The sequence below is a fragment of the Meles meles genome, chromosome 18 (assembly GCF_922984935.1).
Source record: "Meles meles chromosome 18, mMelMel3.1 paternal haplotype, whole genome shotgun sequence".
Classification (NCBI taxonomy): Eukaryota; Metazoa; Chordata; class Mammalia; order Carnivora; family Mustelidae; genus Meles; species Meles meles.
This window is the reverse complement of record NC_060083.1, coordinates 49854673-49874491: the sequence shown is the minus strand read 5'-3', so window position 1 is coordinate 49874491 and position 19819 is coordinate 49854673. Positions and strand designations below refer to the sequence as shown.

General features: G+C 48.7%; 1 protein-coding gene and 1 long non-coding RNA gene across 4 annotated transcripts in view; both read left to right on the top strand.

Moving 5' to 3' along the window:
- Positions 1-3107: 3107 nt before the first annotated feature.
- LOC123928811 lies at positions 3108-9219 on the top strand. Its single transcript, XR_006815820.1, has 3 exons — positions 3108-3123; positions 5678-5759; positions 9091-9219. It is a non-coding gene; the product is annotated as an uncharacterized LOC123928811 (long non-coding RNA).
- A 4880-nt stretch (positions 9220-14099) lies between these two features.
- TEX2 (testis expressed 2) overlaps positions 14100-19819 on the top strand; it is a 103413-nt gene continuing 97693 nt past the window's right edge. For 2 of the 3 annotated variants that reach the window (XM_045984377.1, XM_045984375.1), the window contains exon 1: positions 14119-14227. The gene's annotated coding sequence lies outside the window, so the exon portion shown is untranslated. Of the gene's footprint in view, positions 14228-19819 lie in introns of all 3 variants that reach the window. The other variant, XM_045984376.1, reaches the window with a different exon arrangement.

The following is a 19819-nucleotide window of genomic DNA, read 5'->3' as shown; positions in this document are numbered from 1 at the left end:
AATTCAGTGAGAAAGGCAGGAAAAATGCGGTAGCTTTCTAGAGTAGTTTAGCACATCTCTCTCTCCCCATCGAACAAGAGTTAAGGTTTCCCTAAAACCAAAACATATCAACCACTTCTGTTTTGGTAAGACTTTTCTTTATTTTTAATGGGGTCATAGAGCTGAAGAGGGTCTTTAAGATCTGGCCCTCATTCTTCTAAATGACCAAGAATTCTCTTTTGAATTATAATCAATGCTCTGTGACAATTTTGTGCACTCACTTCCCAACCCTAGCTTGGGGTAGGCTTCAAGTTTCTGGAACTGTCCAGTGTCCCCTTCCTAGGGGACAACCTCACCTATCGTTTTAAATTTAAAAATTGCGGGGTGCCTGGGTGGCTCAGTGGGTTAAAGCCTCTGCCTTCGGCTCAGGTCATGGTCTCAGGGTCCTGGGATTGAGACTTGCATTGGGCTCTCTGCTCAATGGGGAGCCTGCTTCCCCTCTCTCTGCCTGCCTCTCTGCCTACTTGTGATCTCTCTCTCTCTCTCTCTGTGTCAAATAAATAAATAAAATATTTTAAAAATACATAAATAAATTTAAAAAGTGAAATGTTTTGTGTGTATGGACCAGGGTAAGCATCGAGCATTTGGAGACTCTCCAGGAGAGGTCCCAGCATCACAATGAAAGAGAGTTAGTTCTACTCTTTGTCACTCTGCTCTAGCACCCTTCCATTGTTTTACTCCCATCCCTCCCCTCTGGCACTTCTTCCTGGGGCTGGAACCTTCTATCCACCCACCTGCATTCTTGCCCCGGGCTATATGGGCTTCACCTTGCCAACTCTGCCAGCAAGCACCCTCCCTGTCCCCGCACTCGCTCAGGGCACCTGGTCCCCAGGCTGTAGACCCAGAAGAGGAGGCTGAGGAAGGAGTGTGACCAGTCTTGGTTTTTCAGTCTTCAAGAGTCCTTATAGGTGGAATCTTAAAAACAAAGGCAACAGAACTCATAGATGCAGAGAACAGATTGGTGGTGGCCAGAGGTGGTGGTTAGGAGGTGGGTGAAATGGGTAAAGAGGGTCACAAGTTATAGACATCCACTTACAAATTAAATGAGTCCTAAAAATTTTAAAAATAAAAAATGAAAATAAAATAAATAAGTCTTGGGATTACAGTGTACACCATGGAGACTATAGTTGCTAATCCTGTATTGCGTATTTGAAAGTTGCGGGGAGAGTAGATCTTAGAAATTCCCATCACAAGGAAAAACACTTTTTGTAACTATGGGTGGCGTTAGATGTTCATTAGTCTTACCGTGGTGATCATTTTGTAATAAACACAGAAATCGCATCAGTACGTTGAACACCTGAAAATAATGTTACATGTCAATTACATCTCCATTAAGAAAGGCAAGAAAAAAATAAACTAGGTGCTTAGTAAGTAGAAGAAGCCTTCAGCTTTTACTAGATGAGTAATTATAAATATAAGTTTCTTAACATTTGAGATTTAATATTAGATATTCTGGGGGGTGGGGAAGAGTCTTTGAGAGGAACCTAACATTAGCATGCCCCTCTCCCTCTGTTTTTCCCCAACTTGGCCAGAGAAACAGGAATTTCTACTTATCCTTATATATTCCATGGGATTTAGGAAATAAAATCCTTCAAGGGGAGAGAATTCGCTATCTCAAACAGCACTCCTCAGGGTTTCATTTGGTTCGTGGATGTTGGATACAGCCGGTGGAGTCGCTGCTCTCTTCCCACCACAGAGGAAGGATTTTTGTCCTTGTCCCCAGGCCTTGGAGACTCCATCCTATGCATTCAGAGTCTGAGCCTCTTTTCTCTCACGGGGCTGCTTTGCTCCCTCGATGGGACATGACAGGGCGAAGCTTCCAAGGCCTAGAGAGAATCGATGTCTGCCTGACCACCATGGAGTGCGAAGGAATGCTCCGGCTCATCCCAACAGCGTCTAGCCCAACAGTATCTCGACTGCAGGAACTTTGCCCGTCTGGCCTTCCGGTCGACAAGGCTGGAGGCAGCCAGGACCCTTCCAAGCTCTAGCTGGTGGAACACGTGTCTACAACAGCAAAGGAGAGAGAGTTGATGGACGTTTCCCCTCGCCCAACAAGCCCAGAAAGGTGCCTTCTCATGATGGGCCTCATCCTGCAGCAGGAGAGAGAAGCGAGATCTGATTCCTGATCTCCTGGAGCTCACCATCCAGGGGTGGAGATGCCGATAGTGGCTCGACTCACCCTGTTGGTCAGTGTCACAGAGACATGGCAGCACCAGCGGAACCCAGACCACTCTGATTTACAACTCGGGGCCAAAGGACACGGTCACCGGGGTGACAGGGCTCAATTTCACCTTTAGAAAAGGAAGATTCTAGTAAAAGTGAAGAGGGCTTGAGAAGAAGGAGGTAGATATTGATGAGAAAGTTCGGACAGGATTTAAATTGCTGGATGTCCAGAAAGGAAGACAAGGCAAGGAAGTTCCCTGGACACTCCGTCTGCATAAACACTAACCAGAATCGTAGCAGATCTGAGAACTCTATAGCCAAGCTCTTCAAAATGTCACTGAGAAAGAATCATGGCTCTGTGGGAGGCTTGAGTGATGCCAGCCAGGCCCCACCCACACTGCCATGTCCTTTACTGCTATGGCAAGCGGGTCCCCTCCGTGGAGATTGCCTGTCATGGGCACCTCCTCCCTAGACCAGGTCCTTGCAGAGAGGAGCCCCAAATCTTCTTATCTGGCATTTCATTTTTTTGGCATTAAAGTATTCTCTGTTCCACAAACACCGTTAGAGCTACATAATGGAAATTGAGAGGGGTGGAGGGAAGAAACCCCAGCCATCCTATCACACCGCCCCATATCAATGCCTTGAAATTTCCATTTCCGGCCCTTTGTGCCAGATGAAGAGAACAGGCCCGTAGGGACAGTGTTTGGTGACCACAGCAGACATCCCAGGGCCTGCCCTGGCCAACACCCCACTCTTACATTTCCTGGCACCAACGGACAGATGGACGTCCTGCCTGCTGGATAGGAAACAGACCACCAGAAATGTGTAACCGGACCAGGATGGCCAAGATTGCCATCTCTGTCGCAACCTGGCTCCGAGGGGATGTGAGAAACCAGACTAGAGGAGCCAAGTCTGGAGGAGGTGAGACATTTTGGAAAGGACTGAGTCAGGGTCAAGGAAGACAGAGAAGCGACCTGAGATTTGGCAGAGTCCGGACATCAAGGATTTGACAGGAGCGTTTCAGGGGAGCAGTGGAGGCAGAAGCCTCTCAGGAGCAGGTTAGAGAGGATGATAGGAGAGGAGGAGAACTTTCTGGAGAAGTTGTGCTGGAAGGGATGGTGGAGCATGGGAACCACAGGAGGGAGTCTTGGGCCGGAAAGAAGGAAGTTTTCGGAAGAGAGCTGCTAGGGCATGTTTGTGTGTTGGTGGGAATGATCATTATGCAGGAGAAGTGGAGGGTGGTGACTAGAGCAACAAACTCCTAGGAAGCCAGCTAGGTCAGCCTCTAAAAGGACCGAGGAGGGTGCCTGGGTGGCTCAGCAGGTTCAGCCTCTGCCTTTGGTTCAGTTCGTGATCTCAGGGTTCTGGGATCGAGCCCCGCATCGGGCTCTCTGTTCGGCGGTGAGCCTGCTTCCCCCTCTCTCTCTCTCTGCCTGCCTCTCTGCCTACTTGTGATCTCTCTCTGTCAAATGAATAAATAAAATCTTTAAAAAAATTAAAATAAAAAATAAGTAAATAAAAGGACCGAGGACGGGAAACAGAGGGTATGCATGAAGATACCACAGGTAGACTGTTGAGGAGAAGATGGGGGGGCTTTCTGTCCCCCTGGGCCCTTATGTCTGGGGATGGAGGAGATGAGACCAGCAGCTGAGAGGGGGGAGGCAGTGTTGGGCATCTGCTGGGAGAGCGGTCAGCACTGTCCCAGAGAGCAGGAGCGTGAACCCACTGGGGAAAGGCAGCCTTGCTGTCCGGCCTGTCGTGCCCATGGCGGGGGTTGGGGGGGGTGGTCTTTCAGGATGGATGTAAGCTCGAAGCACTGAGTGAGGGTGAAAGCAGAGGGTCCCCACGGGGGCTGCTGGTGGCTGTGGCGAAGGAGAGAAGCAGATACATTGGAGAGGGACTTGCTCGTGGACTGGATATGGCCAGGAGAGGGTGAAATCAAGAATAACTCATTGGGGGCACTTGGGTGGCTCAGTGGGTTAAAGCCTCTGCCTTCGGCTCAGGTCATGGTCCCAGGGTTCTGGGATCGAGCCCCACGTCGGGCTCTCTGCTCAGCAGGTAGGCTTGCTTCCCCTGCTCTGCCTGCCTCTCTGCCTACTTGTAATCTGTCTGTCAAACAAATAAATAAAAATCTTAAAAAAAAAAAAAAAGAATAACTCATTGTTCTTGACTCGAGCAAGCAAGTGGGGGGTGCATGGACTAAGATAGGGGCAGGGACCAAGAGATGCATGTGAGGAATTTTAACATGAGATGACTGTGAGGCATCACAGAGACAAGCAGGCAGGTGGGGAAGGCTGGAGCATAAGGGGAAGGTTTTCTCCTCTGCTCTGCTCCGCAATGCATGAGACTGACGCAGGAGCCAGGCCTGGGTGTGGCCTCACCATCCTGCTTGCACAAAGAGGAGGAAAGTCTCCAGCCCTTGACTATAAGCTCCTTGCAAACAGGGCCCGTGTTTTGTTCACTGATGTATCTCCAGCGCCTCGCAGAGCACCTAGAAGGCAGTAGGCCTTAATCAATATTTTCTGTAGAGATAGACAAATAGCAGGCCATGGTCCTGTAACAGTGGTCCCCCCAGCCTCCAGAAACTGGGTGATGTTGTAGAGTCTGGGACAGATACCTTCAGAGCTTCACGAGAGAGGCCTTTTGCTAATTACAGTGATGACAAGGATTTGAGGATGACTTATAGTCGGGGAGGACCAATTACTCTTCTGAATAATCACTTAAATGGGTCACACCACGATTGCTCAGAGCAACACGGGCGGGGTGGATGGAGGGGGCGGGTGGTCAGAAGATGGATGAAAGGCAAGTTCAATTCCGCCAGGGAGCTGGGTTTGCTTAGTGACCTCAGGCTAACTACTTGACTTCTCCCATCCTGTTTAATTTGTTTTGGGCGGGGCGGGGGGGGGGGGTGGTTTTTGTTTTTTTTTTAAATGGAACTGATAGAGATCGACCACCCCAGATGGCCATGGGCACCACTAATAAAATTGCGGCACCTTTGTGGCAAACAAGGGAACCTGGGAAACCAGAACTTGACACGAGTTCTCAGAAGCAGAAACTTAGCCAGGGGCCTAGAGTGTGTATGGGGCACAGGAAGAAAGGAGAAGGAACTGTGTGAGGAACAGAGCTGCCATAGGCCCAGAGTTCTCCTACAATAGTAAAGTGACCACGTGGCTGGAAGCCAGGTAAACAGCCATAAAACAATAGACAGATGGAAACACACAGAATGTAGGGCACGCAATGGCCTCACCTCTGTGATGTTATAGGAGACCGAAGTCCAACAAAGGTCATCCATTTATTCACCGGGCATTTCTCAAGAGCCAATTATGGGCCAAGTGCCGGGCCAGTGTTTTTGGTTAAATATTGCGGCACAATGCATTACCCCAAAACTCAGAAGCTTAAAACAACCGTCATTTTATTATTTCTCACATATCTGTGGTTCAACTGATCTCAGCTCTGTGGTTCTTTTTCTCCATAGGGTGATGGCCGAGGCCCCAAGGTATTTGGACAAGGCAAGGCTTGGCTAGAACCTTCAAGATGGCTCACTCAGAAAGACGGAGGTTGGTGCCGACCTTTGGCTGGGAGATAACCTGCGTCTCTCACCTGGCATGCCTCGGTTCTCTTCTGTATGGCTTCTCTGCCTGACTTGAGCTTCTCAAAACATGGTGACTGATTGCCAAGAGCCGGGGAAGTGGAAGCTGTCAGTCTCCATAATGCCCGGGCTCAGAAGTCCTGGAATGCCTCTTCTGCTGCATTCTCTTGGGGTAAAGCCAGTCATAGTGTGTGTAGTAGTTACCTACTGCTGCACAGCAAGTGATTCTAAAACGTAGTGGTGTAAATATTTATCTCTCACATCTTCTGTGGGTTAGTTAGGAAATATGGAGCAGTTCTGCTGGGCAGTTCTTACTTGGGGTATCTCATGAGATTGCCATCAAAATGTCAGCCCGAGCTGTGCTCATCTGAGGGCTCGACTGGAATTGAAGGATCCATTTCCAAGATGGCTGACTCACTGAGTTGGCAAATTTGGGTTTGCTCTTGGCAAGAGGACTCTGTTCTTCTGGATGGACCTCTCCACGACCTACATGAATATCCTTGTGACATGGTGGCTGGCTTCCTCAGAGTGAGTGATCCAAAAGACCAAGGCAGCCCTTTATAAATGAGCTTCGAAGGCAGACTTCATCATATCTGCCATAACTTCTTGTTACACAGACCAGTCCTGATTTGCAATGGGAGGAAACTGTGAAAGGACACGAATGACCAGGAAGTGAGGACCACTGGGACCATCCTGGAGGCTGGCTGTCACACCAGCCTAGTCCAACATTCCAACGGGTAGAGAAATAGACTCTACCTCTGGATGGGGAGAATGACCAAGCCTTTGTGACCATCTTTACTCCCCCACAGCCCAAGGCCCAAGGGATTTAGCAGAGGACCAGACAAAAGAGCTTTGTGCTTACAGAATTTACAGTCCAGACCACAGGTCTAGCTCCTACAGTCCAGGATCACACAAAAAACTAGTGCCAGAGAATGGCTGTGTCTATCATTTTCTTTATACAGATGGCAAGCCTGAGGCTGAGGGAAAAAAAAAAGGCTAATAATATGCCCAAAGTCATACCATAAGTGGCAGAGCTGAGATTAACCCTCAGACCTTTCTGATCCCCAGCCAAGCCCTGCTTTCCCCCAGCCTGTAGTGCCGTCCATTATATTATAGTGTTAAATGTCAAATAGGGAATACAACATTGTATAGAGTATGAAATAACAAAGAAAGAAATCAAATAAATAAAGAAATAAATCAAATCATGCTTTTAAAAAGAACAGAAGGAGGGGTGCCTGAGTGGCTCAGTGGGTTAAAGCCTCTGCCTTCGGCTCAGGTCATGATCTCAGGGTCCTGGGATCGAGCCCCGCATTGGGCTCTCTGCTCAGTGGGGAGCCTGCTTCCCCCTCTCTCTCTGCCTGCCTCTCTGCCTACTTGTGATCTCTGTCAAATAAATTAAAAAAAAAAAACTAAAAAAAAAAAGAATAGAAGGAAATACAAAATGTTGACCGTTTTTAATAAGCGGTAAGAAAATGAGGGAGGTTTTTTTTTTCCCCCCTTCTTCTAGGTCTCTGTTTTTTTAATACTCTAAACTGAGCTTCTGTCACTTTCTCAATAGAAAACCCCAATCCATTTCCTGCTGTGGTGGACCACACAGGCCCAGGAGGAGAGTGGGGTGCTGGGGGGTGGTTTGTAGGGGGGAGCTGGGGGAGCAGTGAGGAAGGAGCCTCCCACCTGTGGATTTGGCTGTTAATTAGCTCACCTGTGCAAACAAAGCTGAGCCCCGCACTGAGGTGTGGGAAGAAGAACTTTGTCCTAGAGAAGACCTATGCTTCCCACTCTCCAGGAGCAGGCAGGGCAAAGGGAAGTAGAGGGTTGAGGTTTCTCCTTGATGGGATATATCTATCATGTTATTTCCTGGTCTAAGATCAAGATGACTTCCTCTCAAATATGAACTTACACACTGACAGAATATTTGATACTGATGCTTTCCTTCAAACTCCAACATAGGTAGTCACCGTAGTTGAAACTGTTTGGTTGTTTAAAGTATTAAGAGTCCTTTTTTTTTGTTCCCTGCAACCATGTGATCTCTTCTTTTACTTTAATATTTGAGGCTTAAGCCTGTCAATCCATCTTCTTCTTCCCTGGCCAGAGTGTGTTTTCCCTAGAGTGAAAAAACAACAGCTTCCATTAACTGAGCAACTATTATGGAAAGATGCCATATTAAGCATTTATGCATACAGTTAATCTTTACAATAGTATATGATGTGGGTATCTCAGTTTACAGATGAGAAAACAGGGCTCCAGGAAATTCAATATCTTCTCCAAGGCCACATGGCTCAGAAATGACAAAGGTGAAACCTGAACCAGGTCCAAAAGTCCCCCAAAGCTACTCGCCTGATGCCAATTCCCTAAAACGAACATTATAACAACATCAAAAGACATTTGAAAGCTTGTATCCTGATACCCCACGATGGCAGTTTGGGGAAGACTGTACAAGGTTCTCTTTTTGAAAATGGACTTTGTATCAGAAACATCTTAAGCACCACTTGAGAACTTCCAGCCACGGCCACCGTGGCAATTCCGTGGCCATACCCCCACCAGCTTCCCAAACATTTCCTTTCCTTAAACGCTCCCTCAAATACAGACTATCCTTCTCTCCTGAACTGCAGAGGTGTTGCATAGAATAAATATGTGGAAATGGCCAAGACAAGCAAGCCCACTTTCATTTCAATTCTGCTTAACAACCTGGTCAGGAGCTAACATTTCCCACTAACTCCTGGGAAATATACCAGGGTGTGAATATATAATACATATTATATAAATCTCCTTTCCAAGATTTAAAAAAACCAAAACCAAAATGCCCAACCTTCGCCTATGTTTAGGTGGACGTATATGTCACTAAACGTCCAGCTGAGCCCTCCCGTTTCTGCTGCTTAAGGAGTGATGTGTTCTGGTGGGGACAAGAAATGCAGGGCTGAGGCTACCCGTATGGGCGGCACTCCTAAGCCTCTCATCCCACAGCTCCAGGTTGATTCTGGGCAAGCTGGAGATTAAATTTTCCATGCTGCAGTGGAGCAGTGGGCCTGGTGGTTAGAAGGCAGCAGGGATGGTGGGTGACATCAAGGTTATCGGGAAAGCGGGGGAATAACCTCTGTACTGTGTATTCATTCTCTATGAGCATTGGGGGCGGGGCGCCTGGGAGGCAAGGCTTAGAGTGGGCAGGGAACGGGAAGGAAATATCAGTCTTTCTCCCTAGAAATTCCATTCTGCCTGGTCCACATCAATTGGAAGCCACCATTCCCCCAGTGCCCCCGGGAATGACAGAGCTTTGAAACATTTGTATTTGATAAACGCAGGTCTCACAGGCTAACTGGCAGAGCCAATAATTGATATCACCTTGCTGTTTGCTGTTCCATGATGGCTAGGAAATCTTCGCAGAGCGTCAACCCACCGATGGAGGCCTCTCTGAAGGCCCTGAAGACTTCTCTCAAGCATCCCTTCCCCCAGTTGGTCGTGTCTTGATGATGGTGTGAGTCCTGATTATTAGCAGATTTTTATTTTAGAAGGAAACCAGATGAGAATATCTTCTGCCCACCCTCCACCCTCTACCCGCTAACCCCCATCATTTTGAAGCCTCACCCCAGTGCTGGTGCAGAGTAAACAGAGAGTGCTAGAAGTCTCACTGTGGCTGATCATTCTTCATATGGAGCAGGGGGAAGGGAAACCCAGGAGCTGACCATCATCAGAGGTTCCAGTTCTGTGGCCACACCTGACCTTGTCATCACTTGGAATCATTCTTCTCTGAAGACCTTGCCTCTACCATCCCACTCCGAATGAAGGCAACGCTGGTTCTCCTCATCAATCCTGCCACCGCGCGTTCCCCCTGCCAAGCTCCCCTCCCAAGCCCCTCCCCCGTCTTTGGGTTTCCCTCTGTCTCCATCCAACATGGGACCCGAGACCCATCACTTCAAATCCCCTGTTGTCAGTATCTGAGCTGTTTCGTTTTTGTTTTTTTTTAAGATTTTTACTTGTTTATTTATTTACTTACTTACTTGTCAGAGAGAGAGAGAGGAAGAGAGAGCACAAGCATGGGGAGCAGCAGACAGAAGGAGAAGCAGGGGTCCCCGCTAATCAAGGAGCTGACATGGGACTCGATCCCAGGACCCTGGGATCATGACCTGAGCTGAAGGCAGACATTTAACCAACTGAGCCACCCAGGTGTCTCCGGGCTGTTTTGTTTTCCTCCTGCTCCTGACCCTGTGAATTCTTGACTCTGGTTTCTGCACACCTGGGCCCCGCTGCCTAGCCCTCCGCCGTCCTGGGGCCGTGGTGAGTGCATGAGCCCATGGCGCCGCCCAGAATTCTCCCTCTCAATCTGGCAGCTCCCTCTTTCATTTCTCTCAGAGGCTTTTCCAGTTCTTTACTGTTTCCTTCAAACCCCTGTTATCACCTCCCACCTACTCTCAAGAGATGACTTTGCTTCTCACTTTAGAGCTAAAAAAGTGGGAGCCAGCAGGCAGGAATTTCCTCAACTTCCTGCCTTCCACCTATGAATGAAGCTGCGCCCACACCCATTCTTAGCTGCATCGAACTTACTGTGGAAGAGCCGACCCTCTTCCTGCCCCAGGACTGCCCCCCTGCCCTGTGGGCCTCCTGGGACCCTGTCCCGTGGGTCCTCTCCTGCCCAGCCTCTTCATTCTCTTTTCTTAGCTCTTCTCCTCAGCCCAGCTCCGGGGGTCCTCTGCATTTCCCCCTACACTGCTTTGGTTAGTGACCCAATAGTTGTCTAATATCTAAATCCCAAGGTTCACGGTTCAGACCTCCTCCAACTTGAACCTTCGGAGGCCATGTTGCTATCGACCACTTCCTCCTTCGCCAGTGTCCTCTCCCTTGGCTCTGATGAAAACGCTCTTTCTGGGTTTTTTATCGCCTTTCTGGTTTCTCTTCTTCATAGCCCTCTTCTGGCCACCCCTAAAACCTCATCTGTTCTCCAGGGGTTAGTAACATCTATTCTGTGCCCCCATGGCTCCTGGGCTTACATTCGAGGAAGCCTGTAGTGGTCTATCAACTTGCTGATCCTTCTCTACTAGCTCTAGTGTCCAAATTCAACCTTCTTTTTTTTTTACACTTTTTTTTTTATAGTTACCTTCATCTCCATCTTAGGTGCTTACAACACCACCTGGTACTTACTGAGCTCTCCGTGCTTGCTCATTAATGGTACAGCTTGCAGCATAATGGGTCTCTAGCCTTTGTTAGGCATACAAGTGGATCAACTTTTCTGTTTTTGTATACGTCGCAACCATTTCTCCCTTCAAAAGTGCAATGCAGTATCAAAACATTGAATTAAAAGGGGGCACCTGGGTGGCTCAGTGGGTTAAAGCCTCTGCCTTCAGCTCAGGTCATGATCCCAGGGTCCTAGGATCGAGCCCCACATCAGGCTTTCTGCTCTGCAGGGAGCCTGCTTCCTCCTCTCTCTCTCTCTCTGCCTGCCTTTCTGCCTATTTGTGATCTCTGTCTGTCAAATAAATAAATGTCTAAAAATGTTTTTAAGACATTGAATTAAAAATCGTAGAGCATTTTTGTTTGTTTCTTTAGAGTTTTGGGAGAAAATAAGGATTATCTTGAAATATCACAATGGGGAGTAATTCAAGTATACCAGAACCCAGGTAGGCTTAAGCTGCCGTCCGGGTTCTGAGAGAGACCGGGCTGATGGCTGAGGACAAAGAGGCGGGCAGATGCCAGAATAATACTAATAACTTGGGCTTGAATTTCTATGACTTTTACCTCTCCTGTAGGTACAAAAATTTATTTTACTTTGTACATGATGTACATATAGAGCAGCTATTAGGGGGATAGAGTAAGGAATGTTGCCTGATATCTGAATTTTGCATCACAATCCCTGCCCTTTGTCACAGGTCACCATAGGAAGTCACAGATGCCAAGCTCTAAAATAACTCTTTTCATTTGTAAGTTCAAAGTCCATGTAGATTCATATACATATTCTTTATTTGACTGGATTTTCATACCAACCCAAGGAGGCAGAATTTGTTATGATCCCATTTTATAGATGAGCAATGCAAGGGCCAAAGAGATTTAATTATGTGACTTGCTCAAGGTCAAACAGATGTAAGTTAGAGCAATGGAACTTCAGCTCCAAGGTGCTGTCTATATCATAGGGTCTTTTGGTGAAGTTTAGTGATATTCGCTTATTTTTGCCTTCTGAAGTTATCCATCCTGTTTCTGGCAGCAACAAAGGGCATTTTGGCAGGCAGTGGAGCAGAGCAGTTAGGAGGATCCCGGCCATTAGGGTCATGAATGCTGGCTCTTTCTTTGGCTAGTCTTGTGATCTCGGACGCATCAGCAGTCCTTTCTGGGCTTCAGTTTCTGCATCCGTAAAATGGAGAAAATAGCAATCCTATCCACCACACAGGATTATTGTAAGGTTTCAGTGAATTAATATGTGCAAAGGCCTTGACAGAGTAAGGCACATAGTAGCCTCTTTTTTTTTTTTTTTTAAAGATTTTATTTATTTGACAGCGAGAGAGAGGGATCACAAGTAGGCAGACAGGCGGTGGGGTGGGGGGGGTGGAATCAGGCTTCCCGCTGAGCAGAGAGCCTGATGTGGGGCTCAATCCCAGGACCCTGAGATCATGACCTGAGCTGAAGGCAGAGGCTTAACCCACTGAGCCACCCAGGTGCCCCATAGTAGCCTCTTAATAGGTAGGAAGTGTTAGACTACTGTTATTATATATTCATTTATTTTTTAAAGCATCCAAATTCCTCACTTTTCAAAAAGAAGGGATTCTTCTAAGTGTTCATGCTGGATCTTATTGGCCTCCACTTTGAGGTCAGATTGATGAGGCATTAATTAATCTAATATTTATATAGGGCTTGGAACAGGCACAAAGGAGGGTGGGTACCCTCTGATGCACCTTGCCAGTTTCCAAGGACCCTTGCAGCCATGCAGCTTCAGGGTCTGCTCCCCCCCAAACCCCCACACCGAGGTGGAGATTTTAAGATGTGGCCAAGAAGAGTCTGGGGCTGTATCTCCACTGATAATCGCCCTTGTTGGACATTTCCACAGATCCATGAATGGAGCCCTCTCCTGTTGAGACAAGAGCTCGTTTTCCCTTTGGGAAATGCCAAGAGGAGACATGGTAATACCAGGCAGTGATATCAGCAACCCGGAGACTGAACCCTGACAAGGCTGATTGCTGTGTGTGTGGAGCTGTCCCTGCAAACATGGCACCCAGCAGATACTACAGCAAAATATGGGGTGTTCTGTGGAGGCCATTTGCTCCTCATAGGAGGGGTCTAGGTGGACAGGGCTGACCTTGAAACTGAAGGCAGTAACTTCTGGGTCAGATGTATATCTGGGACACTGAGGATGAGGAGAGGAATGTGGCTGGGAGGGTGGGCAGGGCTCAGGCGCATTGGAGCGAAGCTCCAGAGGGGCAAGGCACGCTCCTGGGCTTATGACTGGGTCTGGGTGTGTTTGCCATTAAGATATTTCAACACTGCCTCACCAGTCAGGGGACAAGACTGGTTTGTTGCTTCATCCCAGCCCAGTTCCCTTCAAATTCAATTATTAGCATGACGCTCTCAGGGAACTGCTCTGAGTTTCTTAGTAGGTGACCTCCAGCCCACTAGAGAGTCTCCCAGCCATATTACTGATTTTGAGGATAAAAAGGAGTTTAACTTTATTATTGACAGTTAAATTTGAATTTCATGACTGTGATGGACTCGAAAGATGCACCTGACCGTGCGTGGATCTGTTTGTACCACCTACATTAGATTCATCTCGGGGGAGGGATGTTGAAAAAGGCATACTTTCCCCAGACCCATTCCAGAAGTGGGCAATTAGAGACTCTTCATGTTAAAATCCTCCACGGTGAGACTGAGAATGTGCCTTTTTAAGTGAATTTCTGGGACTGGACGGGATAGATGACGGCCTTCTAAAACCCAAATTTGAGTGAATATGCCCCGCGCGGGACCCCTGGTTCTCGTAGCCTCAGTTTCTCCCTCCAACCCGACCAGGTTCTGTCTGCACTTGTTTGCTAGGCTGCAGGAAGAGGAAATTAATAAGTGCAAAGAGCTGAAGAAAGCATTGCAGCCGGGAGAGAAGAGAATCTCTTACCCCTCCCACCCGGACTGTTAACAGTAACGCTGCCGCCACCCCTCTCTAGCCCCGTGGGCAGCGGTCCCTTTAACAGACCTGGCCAATCGCGCGCCCATTTCCGCGGCCGCTCCCCGGCGCGCGGGTAGGGGCTGGATTGGCCGGGCCTGGCGCGCGGCCTGCTCCGCCCCTGCCGTCCTTTGGTTGGCGGCGGCGGCCGCGGGCGCGGGGCGGGTCCGCCGGCGGGGCGGGGCGGCCGGTGCCCGGGGGCGGGCGGGCGGCAGGACAGCGGCCGGAGCTGGAGCCCAAGCCGGATCCGCGGCGGCCGCGGAGGACGGGCGCCGGCGCAGTACAATGAAGGAGCCAGCGGAGCCGGGGTGAGCGCGACTGGGGCCGGGCAGGGGGGCGGTGGAAGGGGCACCCGCAGAGAAGGCCCGGGCTGGGGGCGGTCCGACCCCGCTCGGTCCCGGCAGCGCGGGGGGCCGGCGGCCGTTGGTGAGGCGGAGCGCAGGGATCGGGCCCCCCCAGGGCTCCGCCCCGCTGTCACGGCCCAGTGTTGACGGAGACGCCCACCCGCGACGCCCCCGGGCGAACCCCTCTTTCCTTTGGGGTCGGGTGTGGCGGTTTAGGCTTGACCCAGACCGGAGGCGCCGGCCAGCCTTTCCCCCAACCCCACCGCCTCCCGCGCCCCGAGCCTGCGGTCCGCGGGCTCCCGGCTCGGCCCGGACCAGGGAGGGCAGTCCACACGCAACTAAGGGAAAACAGCTTGTAATTTTATGAATGGGGCCCCGGGTTCCTGCCGCCCCCCTCGCCCACGTCACGAAACGCTTTGCAAGTCAAGAACCGCGGTTACTTTTACGCGGATCTGTCAGGGGCTGACTGCGCTCGGGTTGTTTTTCCCCAACTCCTGGAGATCGCGGGTGGCCGTGGGGCGGTTTGCGTGCCTTAGACAGGAGGCGGCGGCGGCGTGCGGAGAGCCGGGGGATCGGAAGGTTAACAAGTGACATTGGGCTGAGGCCTAACGCCAGGTGCCCTGCCAGGGAGCGCGGGTGTGACGGTGGAGACTGTGGCTGCTGGCCGCTGGCGAGCACACCAGCGAAGCCGAGGGACGGGGAGAAGGAATGCACCGCGACTCCAGTTGCACCGTGCACGCTGCCCAAATTGCATGGCCGACGCGGGAGTTGGTGCAGGGGAATTTTCCCCTTTTGAAAACGGTTTTTTGGAAAACTTAGCCCCTCAGTGGGTTGATGGTTACTTAAACCATCGGTTGTTATGGTTACGGGGCATCAAATATAAGGGCAAAGTCTGTTCCCACCCTCGCTCTTTTTCTCCAAAGCTATGAAGTACTTTGTCACTACGTTTTACAGACGCTGTGCTGGGAGGACATACTTTTTTAGAGTTGAAGGGAAAGCGTGGGCTCCTTGAAGGCAGGGGTGGTACCATATTCCTGTTTGAAGTCCACCGTGGCAGCTCTGCCCAAGAATTGAAAGGAACCAGCCTTCTGCATGTTTTGATGATCCTCATCAAAGGATTTAAAGGAGTCCTTTCAGGAGCCAGATGTAAGGTGGAAGAAACCAAAGAGTGGCTGTTATATGGAAACCAATAAGGAAAAACGGAGGGGTAAATGATCCTTAACTCCAGAGTAAGGGGTTATTTGAGGAGTCTAGGTTTGAGGGTTTAGAACTAGGTGACACTGTGAAGCTTATCTCGTACGAGGTATTGGAAGAGTCATTCCAAGCAGTCATTCCTGTTGTCTCTTCTGAACCCTTAAGCTATTTTGGTATTTCAGATTCTTCCAGGAATGGGTAGTTGGTCCAAACTTTCAGAAAACCAGTAAGCCTCCTAAGGTGATGGGTACAGAGTGGATCTTTGGGCAGACAGTTTCTTTCACATGCGGCTCTCCAAGAGTGTCAGTGAAGGCCTCCAGTCAGCGTATGGAGGGCTCTGGGTGAACTCAGCTTGGCCTGTTCATTTATCTGCAGGAAGAAGTGCTGTGCCTGAGAGGAAGGAGATTAACAACCCAATTCAAGTCAAAGGATGGTGGTAATGGAGACAACTGACAAGGAACCCAAGGGGGCTGGGACAGAGTTGGGGAGGGCAAGTGCAGGAGTTTGCTTGGGCTGAGTTTCTGGGGCCCGGAGGTTTGAAGAGAGTAGAATGTCCTCCTGTGAGAGGGTTGGAGATACCACATGTACCAAACGTATTGTTTGTTCATTAGAGATGATAATTTTATTTATTTATTTATTTATTTTTTTAAAAGATTTTATTTATTTATTTGACAGACGGTGATCACAAGTAGGCAGAGAGGCAGGAAGAGAGAGAGGGGGAAGCAGGCTCCCCGCCAAGCAGAGAGCTCGATCCCAGGACCCTGGGATCATGACCTGAGCCGAAAGCAGAGGCTTTAACCACTGAGCCACCCAGGTGCCCCGAGATGATGATTTTAGAATACTTCTGGAAAAGCAGAAGAGATTAGGCTCTTGGGTAGAATAAATGTACAGGGTGTTTTGGAATTTTCGTCAAAAAGAAATAGCTGAAAAATATTCATTCAACTAATTTTTTTTTTAAAGATTTTATTTATTTGACAAACAGACATCACAAGTAGGCAGAGAAGCAGGCAGAGAGAGAGGGGGAAACAGGCTCTCCGCCGAGCAGAGAGCCCAATTCGGGGCTTGATCCCAGGACCCTGAGATCATGACCTGAGCGGAAGGCAGAGGCTTAACCCACCGAGCCACCCGGGCGCCCCATCATTCGACTAATTTTTATTAAGTCGGTAGTGTGCCAGAACCTGGAAGGCATTGTGGGTTATGCTGGAAAAAACCAAAAGGGGTGGGGGGCTTAGTTCTATGTGCCGTATGATTTGCCTTCCCTCCAAGTCAAAAGCTCTCTTCTGAGGTTGTTCTGAAGTTCTTGAGGAAAGAAAGGGGAGAAATGCACAGAATATTACTTAATGTAAGAACAAAACAGAACAATGGGAAATTCTTCCCACTTTAGTTTACTCCTGATGTCAAACTGAAACTTCAAAGAGTGGTTTTCTGTGTCAGGTTTGGTATAAGATTATCTGCATTCTCATATCTATTCACTGATACCTTTTCATGGTGTTGGTTCCTGTTCTTTCTTTTTCCCCTTTCTCCTATCAATTTATTTATTCAAAAACTTGGAAGTTCATTAGACAAGTACTGTCCCTGGCCTCTAGATGCTTCCACTTCATTTTCTTTGCCCGACTATCCCTCAGCATCTACTACAGCATAAGGATCTCTCTGATCCTTACTCTCCCCTGAGGGTCCCCCTTGGGCATTGTTGAGGTCACAGGGAATGTTTGTTCTTGGATTCTGTCCCAAAGCAGAAGGCAGCTAGTATAGAAAAGAGAGCGTTTGTTGAATTTCAACTCTGCTCTGTCCTACTGTCTCTCTCTCTCTCCAGGAGATATCTCTATCAGGTAGATGTTGATGTGGATATAGGTATCTTCTCCAGTCCTCGAGCAACCCTCTAAGGGAGATAGATGGTGGGAGCTTCATTTTATGGACAAACAAACTGAGGCTCTGAGCAGTCTCAGTAACTTGTCTAGAATGATAAGCTGGTTAGATAGTGGAGCAAGGATGTCAGTCAAGGACTTTCTGATTCCAAAACATGCTTCTTCCATTGTACCGTGTTGCTTCTCCCAGAAGAGGCACAGCAGTTGTAGCACAGTGCCTTCTCTGGACATATGAAAGGTCAGGTTCAGAGATGTTCAGAGAATTGCCACAGTTACTGTGCTTATGGTGGATCAGGAGTTAGCACCCTATGTCCTGTGTCTCTGCGTGGTGCCTTTTTGGGTCATTCATGTGGCTGCCAGGAAGTTTGAGTTTACTGCTGTGAAAAGGTGACCCAACCTACCAGGGTATATCCCAATGCTTCCATTTAGCAGCTCTGTGACTTTGGGCAAATTATTTTTTCTCTCTGTGTACGTCAGTTTCTTTATCTGTAAAATGGGACGGTATTCACATTCCAACAATGGTAAGACAAGTACAGTTTGTCTCATTTTAACGTTTCTGAAGAAAAATGTCTTATAATCTATGGGGTCTCACAGTTGTAGTTGGCAGTGATGTCCTTTTTTGGGACGTAATATAATGGTACATCACAGTAGTGGGGTTCTAGAGCAGATGAACTATAGTAGTGCATTCATTTTTTAAAAATATTTTTTTATTTGAGAGAGAGAGCAGGTACATGCATGAGCAGGGGGAGCGGCGGGAGAGGGAGAAACAAACTCCCTGCTGGGCAGGGGTCTGACACGGGGCTGGATCCCAGGACCCTGAGATCATGACAAAGGCAGATGCTGAACTGACTGAGCTACCCAGGCACCCCAGTAGTGCGGTCTTTATAGGTAGTTGTAGGGATTACATGAAGTCACTCCCGTGCCTGGCACGTAGTGGGCACCCAATGTCAGTTGATGGTACTGAATGACAGGGTTAGGGTTAACTGGTGGGTGGCTCTGGGCTGAAGCCGGAGAACACCTCCAAAGATTTGCCGCTTGGAGCCTAGGCAATAATCCGTGATCTGTGGGCCGGAGGAACGTTTTCCTGTTTGCCTGGAACTCTGTCCTTTGGCTGACTCTTGTCCCCATGAGGAGCATTAACTCCAGGAGCTAACGAGCCATGGGCAGACAGCTCCTTTTGTCCTGCCTTTTCATTAAGGTCTTTGTCAACTTTAAATCCCAAGTTAAAAATAAATATCATTATGAGAAGATTGGAAACCTGCATAGTGTTACATGTGAATTTTAAAGCTCCTCAAGGTTATATACAAGATTCTGTGTTTCCCCTTTCAAAACTCCTTGTGATGTTTAATTGCTTTGGGTGAAGTGTCATGAGATGCCATTACACAGTAGGGGCGTAGGAGGTCACGAATGGGCAGAAGCCCTTGACTAGCACTGGATTAGCAGAGAGAGCTCCAGAGTGGGCATCGGAAGGCCTGCTCCCAGTCCCCGGGTTTATCTTGTTATTGTGTGTGTTCTTGGGCCCTGGGCCCAGCGGTCTCTCTGGGCCTCGAGGCTCTCTTTTCCAAAATGAAGACTTGATTTCTCAGTCTCCTCCGCTGACTCCCTTCAACACAGTATCAGAGATTATGTGAGTTTATGAACTAAGGATCTGAGAAGTTACTTATTTATTTATTCTTTTAAAAGATTTTATTTATTTATTTGACGGAGAGGGACACGGTGAGAGAAGGAACACAAGCAAGGGGGAGTGAGAGTGGGAGAAGCAGACTCCCCGCGGAGCAGGGAGCCCGAGGCGGGGCTTGATCCGAGGATCCTGGGATCGCGACCGGAGCCAAAGGCAGATGCCTAACGACTGAGCCACCCAGGTGCCCCGGAATCTGAGAAATGAAATGGTTGAAAGGAGTTCCTTCATTCCGGACTTGTGAAGTCTCACTTGGATGTTTGTGATCATGCTTTGTAAAGCAGAAACCAGTAGTCAGGTGATAACAATATGAGTAACTATCATTTATGGAGAATTACTGTGCGCCAAGCACTGTCTCCTTTTCAGTTTCACATGGCCCTGTGAGTAGGAGAGACCACGGTCAATCTTATTGTAAGATGAGAGCACTGAGGTTCAGAGAAGTACGAACCTCGTCCAAGGTCACACAGCAAAGATGAGGGCTCCTGTTGCTCTCCAATGCGAGCTCTTTGGTTGCTTTCAGGTGGACCCTGCCTGGTCTTGGAATCCTCTCAAGCCATGTGCATCATCGGGCTTTCTGCTCAGCGGGGAGCCTGCTTCCCCCTCCTCTCTTTGCCCGCCTCTCTGCCTACTTGTGATGTCTCTCTGTCAAATAAATAAATAAAATCTTAAAAAAAAAAAAACAAAAAACTGAGTTCTTGTTCAGGGCATCGCTGTGAATTGGGAGAATTTTGCTCAACCTTTAAAGAATAGCCCCTGTGCCAGTTGCGGGCGACCTAAGTCCTTGAAAGGCAAGATTTTCCTTTGGTGAACAGAAGCCGC